Genomic DNA, 21470 nt, shown 5'->3' on the forward strand with positions numbered 1-21470 from the left:
TCTCAAACACCTTGGTACTCAAAACAACTAAGAACCCAAACACTGCAAACCCGGAAGTAAGCGTTCCAGTTTGCGAACTTTTTTTGGAAGCCGAATCTCCTCTGTTTTAAGTGTTACACTGGTTTGAGTGCCACACTTCCGTTTTGAGTGGTACGCTGAGGTCTGTTTGTTTTTGCTATTTATTTTGCGTTTTTGTTTTTGCGGCTCTTTTTTTGTTTTTGTGACTGTGTGGAACCCAGTTCAGCTACTGATTGATTGTGTGCCTGCAGTACATTGTTTATTGCTTTCATTTTATGGATCAATGGTCTCGTTAGATAGTAAAATTCATTGTTAAATTGCTGTTTTAGGAGTTGTTTTTAAAAGTCTGGAACGGATCAATTCGTTTTGCATTACTTTCTATGGGAAAGCACGCCTTGGTTTTGGAACGCTTTGGTTTTGGAATGCACTTCCGGAATAGATTAAGTTTGAGAACCAAGCTACCACTGTACTTCTCCTCTGTTCAGAACTGATGGGTCGCTGGCTGTCCGATCCTGGGATCCAAGTGGGCACATGTAAGACTTTTTGTGGGCACTATAGGTGGTACTGGTGGGGGTTCACTGGTGCTTGTGAGCACCACATGGAACTGGAGGGGTCGTGTAACTGTCTTCCTCAGAAGGTGGCGAGCTCTTCTTCATTGGGAGTTGAGTCATCTGTTTCCAGCATTGCAGCATGTTGGACTAAATGACCCTTGGCAATACCTTCCATCTCTACAATTCTACCATGACCTTTGGGCTAAGAGGTGCTCCTCTCTGATTTACCTTCTTCGTTCCCCAGCATTTCAGGAAAAGAGAGTATCTGAGCCAGGAGGACACCTACAGCTAGAAAGAAGTGAGGCAGCATGCCAATGGCTCCCCTCATGTTCAGTGGGGAGATCTCTATGAGGTACAATGGGACCACGATGGAGAAGATGCCTGGTTAGGGGATAAATCAAGGCATTATTCACAGTAGGCATGTGACAGCCATAGAAGCATACAAACATCTCCCACTTACCCAACCAGTCATTGTGTTCTGCAAGAGAGGGCATCCTGCAGATGCCATCCTACCAGGAGGTCCATTCCACGTGATGGCCAGAATCAGGCCTTTAGTTTGGCGGCACGTAGCCTCTGGAACTCCCTCCCACTGCGTATCAGGCAGGTGCCTTCCCTATTGCCTTTTTGGCACCCGCTATTTCAGCAGCTGGTATCTGTCTTGGATCCAAATCTGGCCGATGTGTGTGCATTTGATCTTTCTAAACGGTCTTTTAAAAAATATTTATAATTGCTATCATTATTGTTAGCTACATCCCTGCTAGTGGGCCAGGTTTGGCCCATGGGCTGGAGGCTCCCCAAAGCAGTGTATACCTGAAGGAGTGTCTCCACCCCCATCGTTCAGCCCGGACACTGAGATCCAGCACCGAGGGCCTTCTGGCGGTTCCCTCATTGCGAGAAGTGAGGTTACAGGGAACCAGACAGAGGTCCTTCTCGGTAGTGGCGCCCACTCTGTAGAACACCCTCCCTTCAGATGTGAAGGAAATAAGCAGCTATCCTATCTTTAAAAGACATCTGAAGGCAGCCCCGTTCAGGGAAGTTTTTAATATTTAACGCTGTATTGTTTTTAACACTTGATTGGGAGCCGCCCAGAGTGACTGGGGAAACTCAGCCAGATGGGCGGGGTATAAATAAATTATTATTATTATTATTATTATTATTATTATTATTATTATTATTATGGAGGTGGTAGTGGTGGGGAGGTTCTTCTTTTGATATGTGCACAGGACGTCTTTGAATTGCAAGCACTGGTTCCTTCCCAACTCAGATTTCAGAACAGGGAATTTTCTCTTAACCCCACACCCTTGCTAAATCCAGGAAGTAGCCCGACTCACCTATGGTTATTCCAACGATGAAGCGTGAAAGCATCGTGAACAGGAAGGCTTGCACCACAGTGGCGCAAACCATAAACATAGAGGACACCATGGAGCAGAAGCAATTGATCAGCAAGGCACCTTTCCTGGAAAGAGTGGGGAAAGGAAGGGAATGACTGGGCCAATGAACATGTGGAATGATTGGAAGAGTTCCCCGCATCCTTTGGGGGAAGCAAGATCTGCCAGGAGGAGCAGTTTGGGAGGTCATGCGTCTCAGCGGGCTGATTTCTGGCTTTGCCGGCGTTAAATCTCTAATCCCGGCTCAGTCAAAGATACACCTGCGTAACTTGTTCATCCAAGGACATGGTGGGCGCAGGACCAGAGAGGGGAGGGGAATTAGTTGGGATCATAAAGCCGTATAACCTGGCAACCCGGCTACTTATTTTCAAGACTTATTTAATTCTGATTATATATTTAGCTTAACTTTATACCAAAAGGGATCCCAGGGAGGCTTAGTAAAACCAAAGCAAGGCAGCCAGTCCCTATCTGCAGGCTTACAATCCAAAAAGACCCCTCCCACAACAACAACAAAAGTCACGGAAGGAAAAGGGATATGGAGGGAATAGGAAAATCAAAATAAAAACTTGGGCACTTTCTAATCAGTGGTTCCTGTAATCCAAAGAATCCTGGGAATGGTAGCTTGTTAAGGGTGCCAGGAAGTGTAGCACTGTGAAAGGTACACTGCAGTCTTCGGGTTTCTTTGGGGAAAGCCTTGTGCTTCGAATACATGGTATGTACGCAGCCCTATTAGCATGGAGAAAGTCCACAGAATAAGGGAAACCATTAAGCAGAGGCTGGATACTTCTTTCCTTTCCTTTGATGCGGTGTCTGATCCACACCAGCCATCTCAATGGCAATATGTCTTTTGCAAGATTCCTTGCATTTCTGATTAAAATCTAAGGGCAGTCATTGGCTGAGTTTTGCTCAGAGATGACCCAATGAAATCGGGGGGGGGGGGGGGGCGGCTCGCTCAGGCTGGCTCATTCATTTGAATGGGTCTGCTTTGTCGAATGCCACCCAAACGATAGCATTACTTTGGCTGGCTGAATATCCTTTGTTAAAATGCGGGATGCCTTTTTACAGGGTGAACCTCCTCAGCCAGAAGTTAAATCGAGCCTCAGCTGGGGAGAGAGGGCTCAGCAGAAGCCCCACTCCCCTGCCCACCTGCCCCACGTCCAAAGTTAGGACTGGAAGTTCATTAATCACCAGGTCATCTATATATACCTTCCATATTCATCCACCATGACTCCTGCGATGAGTGCTCCAGTAAGGCCTCCAATAGGGAACAAACTGATGGCAAGGCCTAGCATGAAGAGCAGATACTGCTGCTCTCCTGGATTCTTCGCAGCATTACCCATGTCTTCCATGAGCTAAGAGAGGAAATCATATCATGGGCAGGGTTAGTGTATCCACAACACATCCTAATCAGAAGGAACTGGCACCCTTCCAGGTGCCACATAATACTCATATGTAGAACTTCTCTCTATTAGAGTGGCAGCATTTGCACTTTGGAACTCCCTGCCTCTTGATATCAAGCAGGCGCCTTCACTGTATTCTTTTCGGCGACTGCTAAAAACGTTTTCTTTTGAGAAAGCCTATACAGACACATAGGGCATTGGTGTCTGTTTGAATTCGGTTTTCAGCTTACCGCTGATTTTAATTTTCATTGTTTTAAATAGTTGATTTCAACTTTGTAAAAAAAAACCCCACACCCAAGCATTTCATTGTTTTCTTCTTTCTGTAAACGGTTCTTCCTCCAGCCTTTTCCACCAACGGCATCTACCAATGGTTGCTCAGAAGGGAATGTGAGCCTTGGCTGAAGAAAGATCCTCCACACCTGTTTTAAAGTCCCACTAGACACTTTCGAGTTTTTGCTGCAAGAGACCAAGGCTCCATCGTCACCAAATGATTTATTTGTTAAGGATGCTGAGAGTTGTTAGGAGACCCCTATGGCTCTACGCTGAGTAAAACTTGGTGAGAAGCCTATCTTATTTTAACTAATACATATGCATTTATCTGCACTAATATACACATTTTATTTTTTGTACACAGTGGTACCTCAGGTTAAGAACTTAATTCGTTCTGGAGGGCCGTTCTTAACATGAAACTGTTCTTAACCTGAAGCACCACTTTAGCTAATGGGGCCTCCTCCTGCTGCTGCTGTGCCACTGCCGCACGATTTCTGTTCTCATCCTGAAGCAAAGTTCTTAACCCGAGGTACTATTTATGGGTTAGCGGAGTCTGTAACCTGAAGCGTATGTAACCCGAGGTACCACTGTACACTAACTGAAGCATTGCACCACAAAATTCTGAGAAGAATTTTGACGGGTGTTCCAGTTGGCAACTTGTTTTGGAAAGTGTGTTCTATGTAGATGTGCCCTTAAAACACAAACTATTTCAGATTTCTCTCCACCCCTAGATACAACCTGAAAATATCTCTGATGACTTTAGCTGTGATTCCTGGATCGCAGGGGGCTCAACAAGATGACCGTTGGGGGTCTCTTCCTACTCTACTGTTCCATGATTCGCTGACTCCCCGAAGCTTAGTCAGAAGCCCCTGTTGTAAGAAACCGCCTGTACTGCAGGGTCATCTTACCAGCACTGGGGAATAGATCACCCAGAGGATGTAACCATATTGGATAGATCCCAAGCTGGTGACCAGCACTGTTCGGAGAAGCGAATTTGTCACCTCCTACAGGAAATCAAAGCAGCAGATAAGAGCAGCTGTCAGGCAAAGCGTTCATCAATGCAGAAGAAGAAGAAGAAGAAGAAGAAGAAGAAGAAGAAGAAGAAGAAGAAGAAGAAGAAGAGTTTGGATTTGATATCCCACCTTTCACTCCCCTTCAGGAGTCTCAAAGCGGCTAACAATCTCCTTTCCCTTCCTCCCCCACAACAAACACTCTGTGAGGTGAGTGGAGCTGAGAGACTTCAAAGAAGTGTGACTGGCCCAAGGTCACCCAGCAGCTGCATGTGGAGGAGTGGAGACGCGAACCCAGTTCCCCAGATTACGAGACCACCGCTCTTAACCACTACACCACACTGGCTCTCTTAAGGTAAAAGGACCCCTGACCGTTAGGTCCAGTTGTGACCGACTCTGGGGTTGCGGCGCTCATCTTGCTTTATTGGCCGAGGGAGCCGGCGTACAGCTTCCGGGTCAGCGCATGGAAACACCGTTTACCTTCCCGCCAGAGTGGTACCTATTTATCTACTTGCACTTTGACGTGCTTTTGAACTGCTAGGTTGGCAGGAGCAGGGACCGAGCAATGGGAGCTCACCCCGTCACGGGGATTCAAACCGCCAACCTTCTGATCGGCAAGCCCTAGGCTCTGTGGTTTAACCCACAGCGCCACCCGTGTCCCCATCAATGCATAGGACATAGTTAATGAAAGACAAATGGCTTGGATCTTAAGGCAGTGTGGGCAGAGTTCTGCTCATAGGAGGAGTGTTTATGGTGCAAGGTGATATAACCTGTGGCCCTCCAGGTATTGCTGGACTCCATTTCCCATCAGCCCCAAGCCAGCATGGTCAGTAGTCAGGGCTAGTGGGAGCTGCGGTCCAGCAGTATCTAGAAGGCCCACAGATCCCCCTATTGCTGGACTAAAGGCTTCTGGGAGCTGGCAGCACCATTTATAAAAGAATGTAGCAGGACCTGAGTGCAAAAGCAGAACGCTCCCCAGTATTCTGGTTGTGCAATGTCACTTGTTTGATGTGGGAGGGTTGAATTTTTAAAATGGCCTCTTAGGTCAAATTGGACGGTTAGAGCATGGTGGGGATAATGCCAAGTCTGCAAGTTCAATCCCCATGTGGGACAGCTGCATATTCCTGCATTGCAGGGAGTTGGCCATGTCCAAACTCACCCATTTGCGGACTATGGGCTTTGGTTCCGGCACTGCCTTGCTATCAATGCTTCTTCCGGTAGTTTTCATAATTGAGTCTCAGCTGTGGGGGAAAGAAGAGGGACATTTTGTCAGGCGGTTATTATCTCTTGCAACTTCTTTAAGAACATAAGAATAGCTAAAGCTGGCATAGGCAAACTCCGGCCCTCCCATCATCCCTGACCACTGGTCCTGTTAGCTAGGGATGATGGGAATTGTTGTTCCAAAACATCTGGAGGGCCGGAGTTTGCCTATGCCTGACTAAATGGGCCATGGACAGCTCCTCCTGACAGCCTGTTTACTGGGCATCCCTCCTGATTTGTTTTTGCAGGGGTTTGATTATGCCTATGTACACACCACACATTTAAACCCTATGGCTTCCGCCAAAGGATAATGGGAACTATAGTTTGCCCCTTACTGACCTACAGTTCCCCAAACCCTTTACAAGCTACAGTCCCCTTTAAATGCATGCCAATCACCAGTCTTTGCGGAGAGTTCACTTTGATTTATCAATTTTTTAATTGCATTTATATACCACCTTTCTCCTATATATATTTGTGTGTGTGTGTGTATCTTTTTCCATTTCCCATCAAACAAAAAAGATATTGTTTTACATCAAATTTCAAAACCCCATTTCTTCCTCCCTCCTCCCTTTCTGTGGTTTCTTATATTTATAGTATCTTTACTGCAACTCCCAGTTTAAGCCTAATTATTAGTTAACCCATATATTTGAAATTAGTTTTATCACGCTGCACGTCTTTACGTTAAACCTGCTAATGATTGTATCTGTTTGCAATAGTTTATAAAATATTCAATAAATGTTTTCCACTCTAAATCAAAGACTCTGTCGTATTGATTTCTTACTCTTCCGGTGAGTTTCTAAGAGAGTCTGTGTACTGGTCCAGTAAACACTTCCGCTGCGCCACCAGCAACAGCTCTCTTTGCAGAGCATTAATTAAGTCCAGTGCAGAGATTCTTGTTGCAGTACAAGCTTCAAAATCTCAGCAGCAAGGAAATAACGACACAGGGAAGCCTATCTTTCCAAAGACAGGTTTATTGCAGAAAGATAACAGAAACACCTCCGGAGTTTTCAGACATTTTTGCTTCATGCCCCCACAGGCAGAGAAAACAAACACTCTTTATATACTGAGCAACTTAACAACTTAACGAGCTTGACTACTTAAAGTCACATGACATTGCTAACTTGCCAGCGTCTTAGGTTTCACACCCTAACACCCCCTCTCGCTGGCAATACAAAAACAATTTTTTTTTAAAAAAAAATTTTTTATTGGTTTTCCAAACACAAAATAAAAACAAGCAATACACAATACACAGACATACAAACATATAAACATGTATAACTTCATAATCTTATTTTCATACACCTTACTTCCCGGACTTCCCCATACCTCCCCTTTTCTGCATCCTTGTTTTACATTTCTTTAGCAACTCCTCCAATTAACTAATTATTCAATTCAATTTCTTTTAAGTTCTTCTTTAACTTATTGATTACAGCTGCAATTCTCTATTTGCCAACTCCTTGACATCTTAACACTCCTCAATTTTACAACAATTTTTAAGATATATTTTAAATTTCTTCCAGTCTTCTTCCACTGTCTCTTTCCCCTGGTCACGGATTCTGCCAGTCATCTCCGCCAGTCCCATATAGTCAATCACCCAAAACCAAAATTACTTCAGACCCATTTCTTCACAAAAGTTTTCATGCCGCTGAAACCCAAGCGGTTTTGTAAAACCATCAGCTTGATTTTCATGACTGGGACAGTAATTTAATTTAACAATTCCTGCTTTTACTGTTTGACAAACATTTTGAAAGCGGATATCCAAATGTTTTGTACGACCTTTAAACTGCCCATTTTGTGCTAACTTAAGACACGGTTGATTATCACCCCATACAGTGATTGGAGTGATGGCCTTTTCATACATCTCTTGTGCCAAGCATTTGTAAAATTCTAGATCTCTGCATAACTCAGATAAGGCACAGAACTCAGCTTCTGTTGACGACAAAGCAATCAGGTTCTGTTTCTTGGATCTCCACCCAATCAGAGAGTTACCAAATTTTATTACACAGCCAGACACTGATTTTCTATCTTTTAAATTTGCCCAATCACTATCTGCTCAACAAGTAATCTGTGCTTGTCCTTCCGAAGATAATTCAAGGCAAAAATCTTTGGTGTATTGTAAATATCTTAACACTCTTTGAATTCCTTTCCATGCATTTACACTAGGTTTTGAAGCTTCTCTGCTGAGTAAGTTAACAGCGTAAGCAATATCTGGTCTACTCCATTGCGAAAGATGAAGTAAGCTTCCCAGTGCTGACTGAAAGATTTCAGCACGCTTGAATTCAGCACTATCCTTGAACTCATTGTCTTTTACAAAACCCATTTCCATTGGTGTTCTAACACCTGCACACTCCGTCATGCCATACTTTTTCAACATTTGCAATATCTTGCATTTTTTATTCAGTAGAAAACTGCCATTTTTGGTCCTATCTATCTGAACACCAAGATAGACCTTCACATCACCAAGATTCTTAACTTTGAAGTGTTTATTTAACTCTTTGGCTAGTTTTTTTACTTGTTCTTGTGTCTTTGAAGTATAAATCAGGTCATCTACATAAACAAGCAAAGATTCTTGAGCATCTCCTGAACCTCTGAAATATAAGCAATCGTTAGCCTTGCTCCTGCTAAAACCAATGCCTACCAAAACGTCATTCAAACACTCATTCCAATTATGAGCAGATTGCTTGAGTCCATAAATAGATTTATGTAGTTTCCATACCTGATTTGATATACCAACTTTCAATCCTGGCGGTAGCTCCATATAGAGCTCTTCAGCCAAGTCTGAATGAAGATAAGCTGTAGAGACATCAAATTGATTCACTTTGAACCCTTTCTGAGCAGCAACTGCTAATAGTGCCCGTAGGGTTTCACTCCTTGAAGTGGGTGCATAGACTTTGGAATAATGTAACCCCTTTCTTTGCGTAAAACCTCGAGCTACAAGCCTTGCTTTGTACTCTGGTTTCCCCATCGCTGTTGTCTTTATCCTGTACACCCACCTACAACTTACTGCCTTGGTACCTTCTGGCAGTTTGGTGATGGAAAACACACCCAGTTCTTTCATAGAATTCAACTCCTTTTGCATGGCCTCACGCCACCTACTGGCCTCCTCCTGGGGTAATTGCTCAACCTCCTCAAAACTTTCAGGTTCGCAATTTGCCAAACCAGCCCAAACACTAATAGCTTGGTACCTTTCAGGAGGTTTACCTTTGTTGGTACGCTTGGAACGCCTTAACAGTTCCTGCGATGTTCCTTCAGTTTCCCCCTCTGACCCAGAATCACTAGTCGTCGCCTGTTTGTCACTAGTAGTTGAAGAACTTTCTGATTCTGACTTTACACGTCTCTCTTGCTGTACAGGTGAACTTTTAGAGCTAGAAGATTCTGACTTTACAGACTTGGGTGAACTAGACGATTTCTCACCCTCGTCCTCAGACTCAAATTCCTCAGCCTGTTCTGGAACTAATACCTGCCCTGGGGCCTGAGTTTCATTGTTACTGTTCACCACATGAAATAGTATGTCAGGATTTCCATGAATTTTATTCCAACCATCCTGTTCACAAAATTCCGCACTTCTGCTGATTGTGATTTTCGTTTGATTGCCTTCTACATTCACAAATCTCCAACCTTTTGTGTTTGCTTGATAACCACAGAAAAACATTTCTTTAGATCTAGGATCGCCTTTCCTACGTTGTGCCCTAGGCACCAGCACATAAGCACGACATCCAAAAACTCTTAGATAATCAATTTTTGGTTTTTTTCCAAATAGCATGAAGTAAGGAGTGTTGCCTACTGTGCTATTGTACACTCTGTTAAAAGTATAATTCGCATACAGTGCAGCCTCAGCCCAAAAACGCTGTGGAAGTCCAGAATCAAACAGCAAAGCAGCAATGGCTTCCTGTAATGTTCGAAATTTTCTTTCGGCAACTGCATTCTCCTGTGGTGAATAGGGATTGGTAAGTCTATGAACCATACCTTTGCTTTTTAACCACGTCTCCAGCGTGTGGTTCACATATTCCCCACCACGATCTGATTGTATTTTACGTACCCTGGTGTCAAATTTACATTCGACTTCTTCAATCCAATCCATCAGGATGGAAGCTGCTTGTGATTTTTCTTTCAGAAAGAAAACCCAACTAGCCCTTGAAAAATCATCCACCAAAATTTGCATAAATCTCGCACCTCCAAGCGATTTGACTGGCATAGGGCCACACACATCTGTGTGCACAAGTTCAAAGGGTTTCTTGCTTACTCTATCAGATCTAGGATAGTTACATGTCTTAACCTTGGCATGTTTACAAGCACAACAATCCAGAAAATTTGGACAGGGTTTAATGTTACACTCCTCAGCTAAATCTGGCATCTTGCTTACATACTTAAAGCATATATGAGCTAACCTTCTGTGTAGTAGATGTCCACAACCTGTATGAGGAGCCTTATTTACACACTTAGCTTGCGCTTCACCTGTTGAACATCTACCTGCTGCTAACTGCTCTTCAACCAAAACAAAAAGCCCATCCTCACAGGGAATTTTAACTAGCTCCTTCCCCTGTTTCGAAATGGTGCACACATCATTTTCAAACTCAACCTTAAAACCACTTTTTACCAGGCATGACACACTCAAAAGTCCATTCTTCATTCCTGGAAGAACAAAAACAGGAAGGTTAGTTTGCAAACAGTTAACATAAATTGTGCCTTTAAGGTTCATTTCTCGTTTACTATTGTCTGCTATAGTCACGGTTTTTGCAACTGGCAATGTCTTGCAGTTCATCAAGCTGCCACTAGATGTCGCTGGAACTAAACTGTGACTTGCTCCACTGTCAATTATCCACTTCAAGGTTTGTTGGCTCCTTTTAGGACTCTGTTGTGCTGCCATTGCAGATAGTCCCTTATCAGCACCTGCCCCCCCCCTCTGGATCGTTGATTCTTGTAGTTCTCACGTCGTCTTCCCCTGTAGCTCTGGAATCTGGCCTTGGACTGTTGAAATTCCTGTTGCTTTTCTGGACACTTTGCTATCAAATGAAACCTGCTGCCACATTGAAAACATGACTTGCTGGCCATAGCAGACACGTGTGAGGCTTCCTTACAGCTCTGCCTGCTAGTTCCCCCACGCTGGGAATTATCTGAACATCCAACCCTTGGGGTATTTGAATCATCAATACGTTTTCGATGATGTTGATATTCTTGCTCACACAATCTACCAGTCACATAATTCATATTCAGCTGGTCCTCTGGCAAAACTTGTAAAGTTAGTACTAAGTTTTCAAACCCTGCATGCAGGCTGCTAAGCAGAGTATAAACTTTAATATTTTCAGGAAAATTCACACCTAGAGATGACAGTCGGTTGAAATACTCAGTCATCTGTGACGTGTGTTCAACCACACTATCCCCTGGCTTCAGTTTCAACTCATACAAAGCACGTATAATGTTCACCTTCTCTCCGGGCGTGGCTCTATGGTGAATTCGCCTAAGAGCTTCCCAAATTTCAAATGCAGACCTTAAATTTTCCACATGAGGTAATTGGGAATAGTCTATCGATACCATCAACATGCATCTAGCTTTAGTGTCCATTTTATCATGTTCCCTGTTCTGAGCATGTGCAGCAGCCTGTTGCTCTGCTGTGGCATCTGCTGCAACAGCCACAAACGGCTTTCGCCTCTGGACATAGTCAGCCCACACTTCTTTGGCTTCCAACCAGACTTGAGCCCTCTTAGACCACTGCACGTAATTAGCAGAGTTCAACTTTGTAAAGGGAACCTGGAAATTTTCCACTGCCATTCTTGGGGTCTGCTGCTACTCCCTCTGTGTGCCCTTGCTTCTCTTTCCCCTTGGGATTTGTTTTACTCACTTTTCAGACGCCTCCAGCCTCCTCTGAAGCCTTTTAAACTTTTTTCCCTCCGTCTCTTCACTAGCAACCTACCACCGTCCTCTGTTTTTATTAACAAAACAAAAAACACAACGGGAGGTCAAGCTAGCCTTTTGCAGCTAATGAAGCTGTAAATCTTCACTTACGCAGCTCTCTCAACTTTCTGCAGCCTCTCAGTTCCTTTAAGAGCTGGATTTACGACCAAGCCGGTCTTCTCTCATCCGAAAGCTGCTTTCACTTTCTCTGCACACAATACAGCTGTAGAAACGTAGAAGGAGCCATAACCTAAGAGAGTCTGTGTACTGGTCCAGTAAACGCTTCCGCTGCGCCACCAGCAACAGCTCTCTTTGCAGAGCATTAATTAAGTCCAGTGCAGAGATTCTTGTTGCAGTACAAGCTTCAAAATCTCAGCAGCAAGGAAATAACGACACAGGGAAGCCTGTCTTTCCAAAGACAGGTTTATTGCAGAAAGATAACAGAAACACCTCCGGAGCTTTCAGACATTTTTGCTTCACGCCCCCACAGGCAGAGAAAACAAACACTCTTTATATACTGAGCAACTTAACAACTTAACGAGCTTGACTACTTAAAGTCACATGACATTGCTAACTTGCCAGTGTCTTAGGTTTCACACCCTAACAGTTTCGCCATTTCTACATATTCCAATAGTTTTTTTGCTGCCATTCTTCTTTGGTTGGGACGTTGTCTTCTTTCCATCTTTGGACAAATATCATACGAGCAGCTGTGGTCACATATATAAACAAGTTTTTATATTGTTTAGGTATCTCTAATCCCTAAAAGAAAAGCCTGTGGTTTCTTATAAAAAGTTACCTTAAACATTTTTTTCAGCTCATTGTATATCATTTCCCAGTAGGCTTTTACCTTCTTACAAGTCCACCACATATGGAAAAAGGTACTTTCTTTTTCTTTGCACTTCCAGCAAATATTCGATTCAGATTTATACATTTTTGCTATCCATTGCCCAGTGTATCGTAGAAGATTTCACTTGCTCATCTTTTGTTTGCGCATCTTATACGTTTCTGAAATTACTTAATAGTACTATCTAGCAGGTCTTTCTCCAGTTGGAAGGATTGGTTCCCAAAACCTAACTTTTTATCTGTTTTAAACAATTCATTTAGTTGATAAAATTGCAACCAGTTTATTAACATACTTGGCAATTCTTCAAACTTTTAAAACTTAATTTCACCATCCTCCTCACTTATTATTTTTTAAATAAGTTATCCAGTCTACATCCCACCTTTATCTCCAAGAAGCTCTAAGTGACATATATGTTTTTCCACCTCCCCATGACAGCCCTGGGAGGCAGGTTAGGCTGAGAGGACAGTGACCAGCCCAAGGTCACCTAGTGAGCTTCATAGCCGAGTAGGCATTTGAATCCTGGCCATCTGAGTCTTAGTCCGACACTCTAACCACTATACCACATTCTTCGCAAGGTGATTATATGATGGTGAGCTCAGCACTCAGCCTGATTTGCTTGTCAGGCATTCCTTCCTTCTATACTTTTCTAGGCATTTCCACATCATTTTCCAAACTGCAAAAAGTCTGTTCCTTTTTTCTTTTCAAAAATGTGTTTATTGCTCTGGGGTGATACTGCCTTTTAATCCACTTCAATTGCACAAGCCTAAATTTCTGCTATGTGCTGGAAACCCTCCTGCAAAATGCATTTACTTACTTACTTACTTACTGAATAGCGGTGTTTATAGCCCACTTTTCACTGAATATTTTCAGTTCCAGGGTGGGAAACAAAAAAAAAGTCTAAAAAGCTAGAGGTACGTCTTGTGGTAGTGAATGCTCGTAGCAGGGACATACTTAAAGCCTGTGACTTGTCTCCTGAATGTTTAAAGAAATCACGAACACAGAGAGGCAGACTCCTGGGAGCTGGGAGCACCACCCAGACAAGGCGGCTTCCTACTCAGTCTCTGCATGAGTGCCTGTTCTGGCTTTTCATTACAACTGATTAAGGCAGGGACAGGGAGCCTGTGGGCTTCATCTGTTCTTGGACTTCAACTCCCATCAGGCCCAGCCAGCATGGCCAACAGGAAGCAGGGGTGGGAGTCGTGGTCCAACTACACCAGGGGCAACAAGTTTCCTACTCCCAGATTTAAGCCAAGTCAGAAACGATGGAGGGAAAACCGAAGCAGTTGTCCTCCAAGGTAATCAATCCATTGGGTCAACAGTCCCAGAAGTGGGTAGCAGTGAAGTCTGTCTGTAGGGAGCCAACCCCACCCCCTCAAAGCACCATAGCTGTCAACTTTCAAATTTGAAAATAAGGGATCAGCAGCTTCGAAAATAAGGGATCAGCAGCCTCACCTATCCTGGGGACAGCCTACGGGATATCTAACAATCCGAGATAGCAGCAGGAAGCAGTGGGAAACGGTGCTGGAATAAGGGGATTTCCCGCCCCAAAAGGGAAGGTTGACAGCTATGCAAGGCACAGAAACTTACCGCAGCTTTCTGTTCTTGGAAGTAGAGGGGTGAAATCAGCTCCGCCCTGTTTTCTCTTGAAAGAAAGACATCAAAGGGCAGGCAGTATTGCAAGAGCCAATCAGAGGAAGGATGCTGAAAGATTCCATTTGGGGGAGCTGTTGGCAGTTGGAAGGCCAGGTGATTGAATTAGGTATACCAGGATCCCATCGTGGTTGAGCAGCTGAGCAGTGAGCATGCCAGGCGGCCTTAACTCAGCCACATGCAAGATTGCCATTATTGGGTTGTTGCTAGCCGAGCCCTACTCAGAGTAGACCCATCGAAAGAGCCAGCATGGCGTAGTGGTTGGGAAGTTGGACTAGGACATAGGTGACCAGGGTTCGGATCCCCTGCTCTTGACCTTGGACCAGCCTAACCTACCTCACAGGGTTGTTGTGGGGATTAAACCGGTTTCTGATTTATAAAGCCCTCACAAAGATTCATCAGGGGTTTGGGGCAAATTTCCCCTGACACACACGTTTTTTGTAAGCAGTTCTCCCAGATGCAGTCACAGGAAATCTCAAAACATTGCAAACCAGAAGCTAAGAGCCCCTCATACAGGACTGCTCAGTAGTGTGCTGATTGGGGCAAGAGAATGATGATGCAGGGCCCAATTCTGGGAAAACTAAAATCTTCCAGCTACAGTAGATTGGGTGGGTGGGAACTGGGAAATTACGTAAATGACAAAGCTTACTGTTGTGGGCCCCTCAGTCCTGTAAGGATTTGGCAAGGCCGGCCCAACCATGAGGCAAGTTGAGGCAACCGCCTTAGGAGGCAGCATTCATAGGGACAGCAGATTCGGCCTCCAGCGAATGCATTGGCTGCTGCCCCTGCCATGGTGAGAGCAACAGCCCCAGCATGCTCCTTGGAAGCCAGCAACCCCCCAATGCCACCTCTCTTTACGGGACCACCTCTCCTGGTATGCCCTACAGAGGACCTGAGGTCCATGAATAACCATAGTTTAGAGGTCCCGGGCCCTAAGGAAGTCAGGCTATCCTCCATCAGGGCCAGGGCCTTTTCAGTGATGGCTCCGACCTGGTGGAATGCTCTGTCCCATGAGACTAGGGCCCTTCAGGATTTAACCTCCTTCCATTGGGCCTGTAAGACAGAGCTATTCCGCCTGGCCTTTAATTTGAATTCAGCCTGATCTTTTATTTCCCTTCTCTTCCCTCCCCCTCCTCTTTTATGAAGATTACCCGCTCTGAGACCCCACAGCTAATTCTCCCCTGGCCTCCTCGTGGGCCCAAGTAGGACCAATTCGGCCAGCTAGCCCTGGGGATTATCTAATGCTTATTTCCCCTAAATTGATTTCTGAATTTTGAATTTTATTGTTATTCATGTTTTTATGCTGTATTTTATGCTGCTTTTACAATTAAGTGTTTTAAATTTGTTGTTAGCTGCCCTGAGCCCAGTTTTTGAACCGGGAAGGGCGGGGTATAAATAAATTATTATTATTATTACTCTTATTACAGAGGCATCTTGGCAAATAGGAGGCACTGCTCGTCTCTTCCCACCCTTGCTTTTGATACAGATTGTTATTTCTTCCTTGTTCCTGATATTAGATCTTCCCTCACCCCTTTTGCCCTTTGGGAGGTGCCCCCCACCATTTTGTGGTTTGCCTCAGGTGTCAAAATATCCTTGGCAGGCCCTGGAATCTGGCCTGGTTTGGCAGCCCAAGATGGGAGGAAGAAGGAGGAGCAGGTGGCGGGCTGTAAGATTGGCACCTAGGGACGGCAGAGGAAGGTCCCTGTGTCAGGTACGGGGGGGGGGGCAGAACTGCTGACTCTCTCCCCTGCCTCTCTTGACCAGCAAGGGAAAGGGGCTGAACAGGTAGGGGTGGAGGCAGAGTTGGAGACTGATGACCAGAGAGCCAGGGTGGTGTAATGGTTAGAGTGCTGGACTAGAACTTGGGAGATGTGGGTTCAAACCCCCAACTGACCATGAAGCTTGCTAGCTGACCTTGGGTCAGTCACCATCTCTCAGCCTGACCTACCTCATGGGGGTGTTGTGAAGAGAGGTAGAATTGTGTACACCACCTTGGGCTCATTGGAGGAAAGGTGGGCTATAAAGGTAATAATAGGTAAAGGGTAAAGGGACCCCTGACCATTAGGTCCAGTCGTGACCGACTCTGGGGTTGCACGCTCATCTCGCTCTATAGGCCAAGGGAGCCGGTGTTTGTCCGCAGACAGCTTCCGGGTCATGTGGCCAGCATGACTAAGCCGCTTCTGGAAAACCAGAGCAGCGCATGGAAACGCCGTTTACCCTCCCACCAGAGTGGTACCTATTTATCTACTTGCACTTTGACATGCTTTCGAACTGCTAGGTTGGCAGGAGTAGGGACCAAGCAACGGGAGCTCACCCCGCCGCGGGGATTTGAACCACCGACCTTCTGATCGGCAAATCCTAGGCTCTGTGGTTTAACCCACAGCGCCACCCGCGTCCCAAAGGTAATAATAATGATTGTTTAATCTTCAAGAGCCTGGGGATACCTTTGTAGGTGGGATCAGACTCACCCACCCAGAGCATTGGGCAAGAGAGTCTTGTGCATGAGCTCACTCTGCGTTGTCTTTAAGAGCTTGGCAGGAAGAGCACATCAACTGTAGGGACATCTTTGTAGTGTCTGTGTGGTTATGAACCTCTTGCCATGCCCACTCACCTTGGGATCTTGACTACCTCAGAATCCTGACTTCCAGACCCAGTGCTTGGCTGCTGAGTCAATACTGCTGTTATCCTATATAAAGATCTCCCCTTTACTCTCAAGTAAGAGACGTCGTGTTTTGGGATGGGAACCTGACACTGACTTAGGACAAAAAGGCAATGAGCAATACTCGGTGTGCGATAATATACCGCCTTATAATTGTTCTTTAATGCCTTTTAATCCTTGAATGAGATAGAACTGTAGGAGAAGTGGAGATGGGAAAGAGTAACTGCTCATTTTGCATGTGAGTTCAATCCTGGGAGGCTGAAATTGCACAAGTCAAGTCCCAAGCAGGGTGAAGAGTTTAAAAGCTCTGTTTGTGCCAGGTCTGTTTGGGGCCACCCGGCGTGAAAAGTGCTTTTAAGCTTGCTGGTCAAGACCCACTGGGCACACCGACTCTGGAAAGCTCTGGGATGTTTTCACAAGATCTTGAGGAGCAATGTGAGTTCCCCGTGTGGTCTCATGCGAGCATTCGTAGCCTTCCAGAGCCAGCGTACTGAGAGGGCCTTACCCCGCAAGGAAGTCAGAGAGCTTAAAAGCTCTTTTTGTGCCAGGTAACCCTGAGTGGACCTCTGCCTTGCTTTGAAGCTCTCTGCCTTGCTGGAGGAGTGGCGCAGCTCCAAGGATTTGCTTTGATTTTCATGTGAACATGAAACCCTTGGAACCAAACCCCTGAATAAAGTGAGGGACTGCTGTATAAAGTATTGCACTGTGGTGTTTGCGAATGATTGTCTTTTCTTTGTTACCTGTTTCTAATGTGATTTTATATATAGATATATAATTGACTCTACAATTAGGTGTGTATTTGGTAGTATAATAATAGCAGTAATTCATGGTAGGAGAGTAGAAAAGTCTGAACAGAAAAAGAGTAGGCTTTGGATAGGAAGAGAAGCAACCGTCATTCGTATACCAGCGAAGGGCAGGTAGCATTAAGAAACGACGGACGGTCTTTGTTTTCTTTTGAGGCTTTCTTTGCGTTTCATGCTATCCCGTTTGCCACCGCTATCCCGTTTGGGGCCGCTATCCCGTTTGGAGCCGCTACCCCGTTTGGAGCCGCTATCCCGTTTGCCGCTGCTATCCCGTCTGCTGCTTTCCCGTCTGCTGCTTTCCCGTCTGCCGCTATCGGGTCTGATGCTATCCTGTCTGCTGCTATCGGGTCTGATGCTATCCCTTCCGACACTGTCGCTTCTGACGCTGTGGCGTGTTGACCGCCTTCTGTCCTTGTCCTGTAGTAGTAATAATAATAATAATAATAATAATAATAATAATAATAATAATTTATTTATACCTCATCCATCTGGCTGGGTTTCCTCAACCACTCTGAGCGGCTTCCAACAAAAGATTAAAAATACCTGTGACGACCGCCGGATTTGGAACTGGACCTGGACCTTCACCTTCTTGGCCATTGACGACATGTACTTCTTGTTTTCCAGAAAGGTCTTGCCGTTGGTTTCTGGGATAACCTTGAAGATGTAAATGAAGCTGAACACGCAGAGAGGCCAGAAGAGGAGGAAGGTGTAGGAACCAATCCGTGTCTAGAAAGGAACATTGAAATAAGAAAATGAGAGGGGTGGGGTTGGGAAGGGAGATGGGCATAACCACAATATATAACAGGCATCTGGTTGGCCACTGTGAGATGAGGATGCTAGACTAGATGGGCCATTGGCCTGATCCAACAGAGGTCTTCTTATAATCTTATGTTTATGTGATGATGATGATGATTATGATGATGATAACCAGGGGAACCAACTTGGGCTCCTGATTATGCGTGCCCAGCGTGCATGAAGTCATGATGTCAGGTCGTAACGTGACGTCCGTGACATCATGACGTCATGCAGCCCCCCCCCCCCCCCGGCAACTGATTTGCGGTGGTAATCAGGTTCCAAGACCTTGGAAAGCCCCCTGAACCCAACTTCCGGTCAGGAGTGGAAAGGACTCGCCAACCTGGGAAGACAACCCATCTAGGAGAAGGAAAACTGTTCTCCACAACCAGGGGTAGGGAACCTAAGGCCCGGGGGCCAGATCCAGCCCAATCGCCTTCTCAATCCAGCCCATGGATGGTCCAGGAATCTGCATGTTTTTACATGAGTAGAATGTGTCCTTTTATTTAAAATGCATCTCTGGGTTATTTGTGGAGCCCACCTGGTGTTTTTACATGAGTAGAATGTGTGCTTTTATTTAATATGCACCTCTGGGTTATTTGTGGGGCATAGGAATTCATTCATCTCCCCCTCCCCACAAAAAAAATATAGTCTGGCCCACCACATGGTCTGAGGGACGGTGGACAGGCCCACGGCTGAAAAAAGGTTGCTGACCCCTGTCCTAAACCTCTACTGCCTTGTGGGATATCTTCAGGAGAAGAAAAGGCTAAGGAGAAAACCCTACACAAAAGAAAAGTGGAGTCCCTAAGACGGTTGGATGGTGCCTTGTACGCCTGCTTCTGGCAACTGCTGCAGCCAAGCTGGTGCCCGGAGTATTACCTTGCTTTCCTTTGGACCACATCATCGAGGCTGAGAGGGGGCGTGTCTTGACTTCTCGGGCAGCCCAGGAGCTCCTTACACTCTACCCAGGCTTACACCCCAGAGAGGTCACTTTGGTGCTACTAATGCAGCGGTTTGACTTCACCCCCACTCCATTTGTCTCTTGAGATGCCAGCAACAAAAAAATATACAGATAGTCCTACTCAAAGTAGACCCATTGAGGTGAATGGACATGGCTAACTACTAAAGTCCATTAATTTCAGCAGCTCTCCCTGGAGTAATAATAATAATAATAATAATTTTTATTTATACCCCGCCCTCCCCAGCCAAGGCCGGGCTCAGGACGGCTAACAAGCAATAATAAAAACAAATTGAATGAATACAACTTAAAAACAAGATTAAAATACAACATTAAAATATTGAAACATTAAAATATTAAAATGCAGCCTCATCACAGGAGGAGAAAGGAAAAAGAAAGAGGGGGAGGGAATCAAATTGGCTCCAAGCCAAAGGCTAGGCGGAACAACTCTGTCTTACATGCCCTGCGGAAAGAGATCAGATCCTGCAGGGCCCTGGTCTCATAAGGCAGAGTGTTCCACCAGGCCAGAGCCAGTGTTGAAAAAGCCCTGGCCTGGCTCTGGTTGAAGCTAATCTAACTTCCTTAGGGCCCGGGACCACTAGGGTGTTGCTATTTATGGACCTTGAGGCTCTCCGTGGGGCATACTGGGAAAGGCGGTCCCATAGGTACGAGGGTCCTAGGCCGTGAAGGGCTTTAAAGGTCAAAACCAGCACCTTAAATCTGACCCTGTACTCCACCGGGAGCCAATGCAGCTGGAAAAGCACTGGGTGAATATGCTCCCATGGCAGAGACCCTGTGAGGAGCCTCGCTGCAGCATTCTGCACCCGCTGGAGTTTCTGGGACAGCTTCAAGGGCAGCCCCGTGTAGAGCGAATTACAGTAGTCAAGCCTGGAGGTGACCGTTGCATGGATCACTGTGGCCAGGTCGGGGCGGGAAAGGACTTATTTCAGCAACATCTTGTGGGCCAGTATTTCCCCACCCTGGTACACAGCCAGTGGGGTGGAGTGGTTATGGTGTCGAACCAGGAGCTGGGAGAGACCAGGGTTTAAATCTCCACTGCTCCATGGGGCTCACTGGGCGACTTTAGGCCAGTCATGAACCCTCAGCCTAAGTACCTTGCAGGGTTTTTGTGAGGATGAAATGGAAAGGTGCAGGGGAGACCCAGGCAAGCCGCCTGGATCTTCTGGGAGGATAGGTGGGATATAAATGCAATATATAGGTAAGAAATATTATGTCCACCTCCAGGTAGTTTCATTAAAAAAATTCGACATCATTTGTAGATTCTGGAAGATGTGCAGACTCTGGTTTGATGAGCCTACAAGGGAAGAGCTTCAGCAACACCTGGAAGGCCAAAAGCTCCTCACCTGGGTGAGTTAGATGGACCAATGGTCTGACTCAGTGGAAGGCGTCTTCCTGTGCTCCCGAACCAGTTCAGACCACTCCCTCTTCTCATCCAAACAACTCACCTCAATCTGAATGAATATCATCCCCATAATGAAGTGCAGGAACCAGTGCACAAAGCCCCCGAGCATGAATGCTATGGAGCGGGATGGCTGGAGGAACAGCTCCAGTATGATCACGTTGGGTATGGGACCTGGGCGGGGAAGAAAGGATTCGAGGCTGTTTTTCATGGACTTGCTCATTCATCCATAGCGATTCGAAAGGAACTGGTGCAGTTAAGAGCTCTCACGTGCCTAGTTCAAACCTTGGCTGGATCTACACTGACCTTTTAAACATTATTAGAACGATTTATATATATATAAATGATATTTATTAAGAATTTTAAAATTACAAAAAAGATAAAAAGAAAAAGAAGGTAAAATAAAATAAAAACAATAGAAAAACAAACATCCGTCAAACAATACAAATCGAAAAAGTTCAAAAAAAAAAAAAACAAAGACAAAACACATCACACATTAAAGTCACAAAACAAAAATAAACCACAAATATTTAAAAACAAATCCAATATTCCCAA

This window comes from Podarcis muralis, chromosome 7 (genome assembly GCF_964188315.1).
Source record: "Podarcis muralis chromosome 7, rPodMur119.hap1.1, whole genome shotgun sequence".
NCBI classification, from domain to species: domain Eukaryota; kingdom Metazoa; phylum Chordata; class Lepidosauria; order Squamata; family Lacertidae; genus Podarcis; species Podarcis muralis.